Source organism: Galeopterus variegatus, unplaced genomic scaffold, assembly GCF_000696425.1.
Source record: "Galeopterus variegatus unplaced genomic scaffold, G_variegatus-3.0.2 Scaffold575, whole genome shotgun sequence".
Taxonomy (NCBI): domain Eukaryota; kingdom Metazoa; phylum Chordata; class Mammalia; order Dermoptera; family Cynocephalidae; genus Galeopterus; species Galeopterus variegatus.
This window is the reverse complement of record NW_007726686.1, coordinates 165,735-174,948: the sequence shown is the minus strand read 5'-3', so window position 1 is coordinate 174,948 and position 9,214 is coordinate 165,735. Positions and strand designations below refer to the sequence as shown.

General features: G+C 37.2%; 1 pseudogene; it reads right to left on the bottom strand.

Moving 5' to 3' along the window:
* Positions 1–9,009: 9,009 nt before the first annotated feature.
* Positions 9,010–9,214, bottom strand: part of LOC103588473 — a 12,142-nt pseudogene continuing 11,937 nt past the window's right edge.

Here is a 9,214-nt window from a genome sequence, read left to right as displayed (position 1 = left end):
ACAAGATTTAACACCACAAGATCTCCATGGTCACTACCAGGTCTGAAACAAATCTTCAATTTTAATCCTGAAAGTCACAACTTTTAGTTTTGTTTACTAGAATAATGAGAGGGAAAGGCAGGAAACATTCTCAATTCTATAGATAATTTTTGTATTTTATAAAGTGTATCTTGCTAAGTGGTCTTTGTATTTCTCTCCCATATTATAATCACGATGAACTGTGTGAACCAAGGTAACTGCATCGTTTCTGATCTTTGATCCTCCTTAACAAATGGTCGGATACTTCAACCATATAAAGCACAAAGTAATGAAAAGCAAACAGGACTTTCTTGTTACTCTCTACAGATGTCAGTATATCCATATATATATCATAAACCAATTGTTTTTATGGTACAAATTATATATATATGGCTGGCATAATTTCAACACTGAGAGTATTGGTTGCTCAGCAGATTCCTGACATTTTCTCAAAAACGAATATATACATACTAGTATAACACCTTAACTGTTACTAGTGAGTACAGGCTGATCTATTGCTACTACAACTCATCAAAACATTCCAAAATGAATGCTGAAGCAGACATTATGAGACATAAACCTCACAAAATGAAAATTACTAATGTTTTCAAAATATTCAAGCAAAGTCTACTCCAATATAAAACTGACTACAAAAAACAAAATACCAATAATAAACTAAGGATTCCTAATGTTACCAATTCCAAACAGGTTTTCATTTAGATTTACTGCTATTTTTACCATCATTAAATCTTTCTAAAATTACCAACATTCCTCTAGCTTTAAAATAACTTTTTTTGTGATATCAACAATTATAAGAGATTTTAGCCTAAAGTAAGACCCAATTCCTACAGCAATTTCTCTTTTCTGGGAAAACCTTATACACTCATGCTTTTAGGACAAGTAATGACATTTCATTAAAATAATTAGCACCATTTTTAAGAGTTACTGGTTTAGAGAGTCATCAATCTACTAATATTAAACATCTAACAAGTAAATAAATACAGATTCTGCATATTCCATGGCACTAAAGAAATATCACTTAAAAAAAAATGTCACTTAGTTTCCTGGATACCACTATAAATCATATCACAAAAAAGTTTTTGAGGCACTATCCACATGCTTTTGATAGATCTAGGCTCTTTCATATTGAACACACAATTCTTCAAAGCCTTCCATTTCTGAAACAGAATATTATAATTTTCTAGGGCATAAGAAATCTACCAGCCTTGAAGCTATAACAGAGAAGGAAATATGATTTGTTCACCACTGTATTTCTCCCCAACACCTAGCTCAGTACCTAGCACACAGTAAGTTCTCAATAAAAAATCTATTGAGTGAATAGCTATTTTGCTAAATGGGCTATTAGCTGTTTTGCTGCTCTGACATTTTCAGTATAACTTTTGCTTTTACCATTGGAATATAATGGTAAACCATTATTTGATATAAATCTAGATTTTTAGTCTGAGAACTCTAATAATAAAAATAACAGAAATAGCAGTTCCACCCTCTTAAAAATGTGCAAATAGACATGAGAGAGTACATTAAAGCATATAAATGACAGAAAGAATCAAGTGAATGAACTCATTGAAAATAACAGATGAGACTGTGTCTGGAGGCTACCAACAGCCCAACAACTGTGAGTAGCACTGCTACAGGTCACAGAAACAGAGGTTACCAAGGGAAGAATGGGTCAGCCAAGAATCTAAAATACATTTTAAATTGCTACCAAAATGCTTCACTGTAGATTTCCAACTATTGGTTTCAAAAAGCAATTCGATTTTCAACCAAAATTAACAATATAGGAGTGAAAAATTGAAAGAAAAAAAAAAGTAAAAGAAATGTTGACCTGTTCAGGAAAAGCAGGGTTCTAAAAACACACTAAGCAGAAATTGAAGTCTTGACAAAAAAATGCATGAACAACAAATCTTTCTGAAAAAGACTTTAATTTCAGAAAACCTTTTGGAAACCTACTGATAAAGAATGTATCACGTTATTTATTAAGTTATTATTTTATAAAATATTTCTAATATAAATTTAAATGAAGGCACATTAAATAATGTCAATTGAATTTCATAATACAAATAACTGGCTAAATACTATAGGAACAACAAACTGTGTGCTGGAACAACGAAGTTTATCTTTACAAAAGGAAGACTTTGGTGGGTGACAAAAACATTACTGATCTCAAAGGGGACAACTGATATGGACTGAATTGTGTCCCCCAAGTTTTATGTATCAGAAGCTTGATCTGCACTGTGACTGTTAAGAGGGTGGGAAATCTTAGTATGGTAATTGAAAGGTAAGGCCTTGAAGAGGTGATTAGATTGTGAGGAACATGCCGTAGTGAATGGATAAATAATGATGGTCATGGGCATGATTCTGAGTGCTTTAAAAGAAGAGTACATGAGAGTCCCTCTTTCTTTGCTCTGCCATTTTCACAATGTGACACCCTGCATAGCTGAAATCACCACCAATGGAGGCTTCACCAGATGTTTTCCCTGGATTTTGGACTTCCCATCCTCGGAAACTGTAAGTGATAAATTTCGTTTTCTTACAAATTACCCAGTTCCAGGTATTCTGTTATAAGCAACAGAAACAGACTAATAAAACAATCAAATCTTCAACTTAGCCCTAGAAAAAGATTCCATAAACCTTTACATCATGATTAAAGCATTTAAATTCTGGAAAGATTATCAGAATAAAATTTCAACTTGTGTTAGCTCTTTTCTTCAGGACAAATAAAAACAAATCAAATCTACAGTTATGTAGGCTTCAAGTAATCACCTCTTAAACACGTAGCTTCCACTTCCCCCACACTCACAGAAATAAAAAATGTAAGCCACCAACGATGGCAGCCAGGTTCCACACCATTGGACAGTGAAATAAACCAGTAAACACAACCCCAAAACAAAGTGGTTATAAAACATTCTGCCAAAAACTCACCACAGAGATTATCAACAATAAACAATAATGCCATCTACTACCAATATGAGCTTAACGAAAAATTTTTACAAATCCACTGTGACTGAAAAATGTGACAATACTAAACAATAAGAATTCCTATGATAATGAGAATATGAAATACAAACTAAAAAAAGAAACTACAACTTCCTAGAAGGAAGGTGAGAGAAAAACTACATTATTCTTTTGAAAATGAAGCACAACTTTCATAGTAGTACCTTGCAACCTCAGACTGAAATGTCCTCATATCTGAATTTTCCAGTTATCCAAGCTTACTTCTTTAAGCGTCCTACTTTTCTCTCCTCCTTTGTTTTTTTAAAAACTAAAACCTTGCTAAAATGTATTACACATTCCTGACCCTTCTTAAACAGAGCATACTGGAACGTTTTCTCGACTGTGGCATCATTCGCAATAGTTATCTTTTCAGGGCTATGAAGCACATAAAGCTGTTTCCAGTCACCCTGTACAAACTGCTGTGGTTGACCCTGCATTTAAAGTGTTCCTATCCCCTCCCTTACCACTGAGCTGCTACTGTCACTTTTTGCTACTGTCAAATCCGCTTGCCTCTAAAAGCTCTCATGTTTAGACTACCACAAAACCCTTCTAACTTGATAGGAAACCTAATATTAAAACTTGTTTTCCCCACAGATATGTACAATCAACTTTGTCACACAATAAAAAGAAAAAAAAAAGCTCGTTTCAACTATGTTTAAAAAAAAAAAAAGTTTAGATACAAATGAGTGAAACCCATGAGCTTTAGTGCATTAAATTTATGGGAGTGTTTTGAAATGATTCAATCCTATGGACTTATGTGTTTACTTCTTATTTCTCCCTGGGTTTCTAAATATGAAAAATTCCCTGGAAAGCAGACCTCCAGATTTGAAGGAGTGTACTAAATAAATCTTTCTTATTTAAAAAAAAATTTTTTTTTCACTTTCACACTCAAATAAATGTCATGTAATACTTGGACATTAAGCATAAAAATATGTAAGTATACTGATATATTTTTCTATTAAAGTTGAAACCTTTTCCTCAAATTGGTTTCAAATTTTAAGGTAACAATATTATTATGCTGTATAAAGCTGTCACAACCTACTATGATTTCACTAGAACCACACACTCACAGACACAGAAAAGGTATTTCCTTCTCACCAAATTACATTCATCCTAAAAGTGAATGGTCAGGTAATTAAAAGGTGAGAATCTACGCATCAGATGAATTCACAGACCTAATTACCAAAAAAGATACATCTACTGGATCATAAACAAATTCTTATTTCAAAAATTAGTCCATGCTGATTCATCTTTAAGATTCCCTATTTTTATTTCATCTACTTTCAAATGATTTGGGGAATTATTTTATTTTTTACTCCAAAATCTTTAAGTGGATTTTTTTTTTTTTTTAATTTACCAAATCATAGTAAATAACCAACTGCAGGTCATGTCTTCAAATCACTAATAGTTAACTACAATTTACTCATTTGATATTTACGCCACACTCAAATATACTAGGACTGTTGTATTTTAGGGAAAAAAAGAACATGGATTTTAATGTTAACCTTAATGTACACACTGATGGCATTACAATTTTAATTCATTTAAAACTACCAACTTACTATCAAAGAAAAGAAAAACAGAGGTGGAAATGGGGTAAGTTAAGGAACTACAAATTAATGTGATTTTTATTTTTATGTGATTTAGATATATTATAGCAGGACCAATTTGGGGGCTCTTAATCTTATAAAAGAAAAAGGAATGGAATCTTGCAAGTACTTCTAACAAAATACCTCCTAAAGGAATGTTCACATTAAAACTGGAACAAAACAAGTTCACAATATTTGTCAAATCACAGCATTAAAGGTAAGTTCTACGAATATTAATTAACAGAACTAGACAGCTAGGATATTTCCTCAGTTAACGTGAAATTTCCTTGCAAAAAAATTCTGTTAGTATCTCCTAAAGACATAATAAAGAGACTTACTGAATAATGTACATTTCATAATTGTTAAGTTTTACAAGATGCTGTTATAAGTGTTCAGATTTCTCCTGACCCCCTGGACAGGATCACAAAGGACCAACTCTATGAGCTCTGTGGAGAGCTAAACCAGGGGGGTGAGCACTTAGAAATGGGCAGAGGGATTTACATTAGCAATGGAAGAACCAGTGAAGAATTCTGACAGTGTGGATGTTAAACATCAGGATAAATTATTTAGAGCAGTTGTGAGGTCTCACTCTTTAATAATAGAACAGACTCTTATCTGCTGTGGAAGGGTTTTGAAGTAATGCTATTCAAAATCAAAACTGGAAAACTTCTCAAAGTCTGTTCCAGACCGAGAGACCAAGAACCACATATACTTCCACATCTATCAATACTAGCAAAAATGAAACACAGCTTTTCTGTAAAGCAATACCTTTACTTAATTGGAGGATATTAAAAAGGCGGCTTCCTATGCAGTTTCATGTGTTTTGCTAGATATGAGTCTTTTAAAACTGCATTCTTCTTGCTTGTACTGAACTAGAAGTTAACTGCTTTTACTTTCCAAATTTTAATTTTAAACCAAATCCTAATTATAGTAGGGCCCCAAATTACTAAACTGTTTTACCTAACTAGCCACATGACCTTGGGAAGTCACTTCTTGTAAAACGAGAGGCTTGGACTAAGACACATTAGAATGTAAACTCCATGTTCTGTTCACCACTCTACTCCCTGCCCCTGGGACATGGAAGGCATTAAATGTTTACTGAGAGAAGCACTGTTGTCTCCAAACTACAAATGTAAAAATAAATAATTTTTTACAAATAAATAATTTACTTAATAATTTTTTCTTTTTTAATCAATTAGAGTTTATTTATTCTGTGTATTCCCAAATATTTTTAAGAGGACATTGAAACTCAAATGTCTTATGCAGCAAACAGAAATTTATAAATAATTTAAAATAAGGTACTCAGTTTTTATAAATAAAAAAGGTAAATTATACAATAGCTGACAATCTCCACCCAGTTTTTTCCTTTCCTTTCCTTCCTTCCTTCCAGCCCATTACTGTGTCCCATTCCTTTTCCCTTCAAAAGTGAGGCAACTCACTTATTTGTGGGAGCTAAAAATAAATAAAGAATAAATAAAGAATACACAAACAAACCTGGGGGGGGGGCAGGGAAGAATACACAACAAACACAATTCCTTGAACTTGTTAAGACAAGTGAACAGATATGATGTTGACAGGTGGGAGAAGGGAGAAGGAGTGGGGAAAGAGGAATCGGTAAAGGGACACAAAAATCAACTACATTGTATATTGATAAAATAAAATAAAAGTGAGGCAGCTGGTAGGGAGAAAGAGCACTGCACCTACAGTGAGAGGGCCTGAGCTCTAGTCTCACCTCTTCCATTATCTGGCTCATTGGGGACAAGCCACTCCCCCTGTGGGGCCTGAAAGGCTGCATCTGTAGAAAAAGGGAGCTGAACTAATTATTAATTTCCAAAGTCTCCAGCTTTTAAAAACCTATGATTCTCTTTTCACTCTACCCATTATTCTACTCCTAATGCCTTGATTCGGTGCTCATTATATCATTCCTAGACTTGCACAGTAGCCTCAAAATCTTTCTCTTTCCCTCTTTATTTCATGTTGTTATACATATTGCTATCAAATGAATTCCAATCTTAAGACCAAGAGTTGATCAGAGTAAAAGAACGCTGGTTTTGAAGTCAGAGAGAGCCAGATTCAAATTCAAGCTCTGCCATTAAATAATTCATTACTAAAACTGTGATGTTATTAACTATCTTGCTGAGGATTAAATAAATTGCATAAAGCACCTAATACAGGGACTGACACACTGTAGATGCTCAACAATAATTAGTACCTTTCCCTATTTTCCAAGATCAAAAGCCTCAGTTTCCCACTGTCCACCTCAAGGTTGACCAACAAGCCACACTGGCAGCATGCATGCAGATTTTTAAAACCACAGAGGCAAACAATGGGTTAAATGCTCTTATCAGGCTTCTGTGTGTCAGGGAAGTGTTGGCCTGCCAATTTCTGCCAATATGTTTCATGGCTAAAGCAGCCTAAGTCACCAGACCCTTTTGAAATCTCAAAAGTAAATGGTGCAGCCTCCTCTATGCCAAATCCATAGGTCAAGGAGAAATGAAGACCTGATACACTGCTTCAAAATAATAGATATTTTCTGGATTCTACCTGAAAGCAAATTCCTCAGCCTGCCATTCAAAAGGAAGCCACTCCCAATTATTTGTACTTCAGTATAATAGGCAGTAAGCTAATATTAACACACCACCAAATATTGTAATTTAGTTTGATTTTTTAATCATGGGAAATTAAAAGGTGTGACAAAAGAAAAAAGTAAAATTTCTCATATAATGAAGACATGCTGAGTTTTGTAGAGTTAAACAGACACTTTCAGAAAAAGCAATGACTTTCTTCTTGATGTCAAAACTGGGTCAAATCCGGAAGGAACACGAGGAAGTAATGGGGACTGGCAATGAGAAGCTCATTTCCTAATGTGACTTAAGTACAGTTACTCAATTTCCTGGGAATTTAAAAAATTCCCAAACTAGAAATAATAACAATCTTTACTTCCATACACTAGTCAGAGATACACTGAGTAACGGAAGGCAATCCAGCGAGTGTGCTAAAGTCTGAAAACCAAAGAATTCTTGTGCAGAAACCTGTTTTTTCTGAAGTGTTACCTTCTTTCCCAAGCTACTTCAGTCCAAGCAACTGCTGCAAAAGCATTATGAATAAAAGGTTATGACATTACTCTGGAAAAATTATTTCAGAAGGCTTAGCTTCGTTAAGAACTATCCAAATTTATAACTCTCTCTAAAAATATAAACTAATTTGAGAATTCTGTGTTCTTCTGTGGTCAGGCGAAGCTAGTCTACTGGACCCTAAAACACATGAATTATCCAATGAATCTAACCAAAATTACTGCCATGAGCTGCCATTTTTCTGCTAAGTAATTATTCACATTCACTGTTGCTTCTGGTTGATCTTTTTCCTTTATTATAGGAAAAGTTCGTTTTCCCCCCCCCCAGGTTCCTGCTCACACCCCAAACTAAACAAGCCTCTTTTTTTCCACCTAGAGTTGAGATCTCTGATCAAGTCATTAGCCTCAAGAGACTGCTCCCCAATTCCCATTTATCTCCCACCCTGTTCCCTACCCTCCGCATAACACCCAGTATGACTACAATCCCTTTCCCCAGGCCAATTTTCCCTTTATCTATAACCAGTACTCCCCTTATCCAGACTTGGTTCCAGTTTCATCCTCCAATTCCAGTCCCAGTCCCTGTCCCTGTCCGGGCCTCTTACCTCATTAAAGCTTGATCGCCACAGCCTAGACCTTATTGCAACTGAGCCCCTCTTCCCCACCTTATATCAATTCCAGTCGTTTCTGGCCCTTGCCCAGTCCTTTTTCATTTTAGACCCTTGCTTAATGTTCCCTCTGACCAAACCCCATTCCTAACCTCAACACTCCTCTTGACCATAGCAAAGGCCACTACTCTGGCCCATCCCACTTTTTCTCTGACTTTGAACCTGGTGCCTCTCCCAATCCTTCTCTGAAACCTCGTGACACAAAACTTCCGACCTAGCCTAGCCCACCAGTACCCTATCTCTCTGACCCCTTTATACAAGCGTCCTCCCTACCCATCACACGATCCAGGCTAACGTGTCTGTTCTTGTCCATATCTTATACTAGCTCTGGACCCTCCTCCCCGTCCCCGACCTCGGCCCGCTGAGTCCGCGTGCTCAGTCCAAGTCTAGGAGACTCCTCCCCACCTCGATCCGCAGCCCTGCTCCACATCCCTAACTCCCATTCGGACACCTCCCCTAAGGGTCCCTCTCCCCACTTGACCCCAGTCCAGTGACCTCCATCCCTGACTGAAGGCTGGTGCTCCATTCTCTTTCTCGGTGCTCCCCACCCTGGGTATGGCCCCTGCCCAATGCTCCCTCCCTACTGCAAGCCCGGTGGGGTGTGTCCCCTCCCCACGGAACTCCAGCCCAGTGGCCGCTCCCGCGGGGTTCAGAGGTTGCCCGTCCTCACCTCCGCGTCCACCACCTCGTGGTAGGCGGGCGGGGGGTCGAAGCCGCCCCCGCCGCCGGTGCTCCCGCCGCGGGAGGGGCCGCCGCCACCGTCACCCCCGCCATCGCCCCGCGGGCCCCCGCCGGGCCCGGGGCTGGGGCCGCCGCCGCTGTCCATGGGCTCGTAGCCGCCGTAGTCTGCTGCA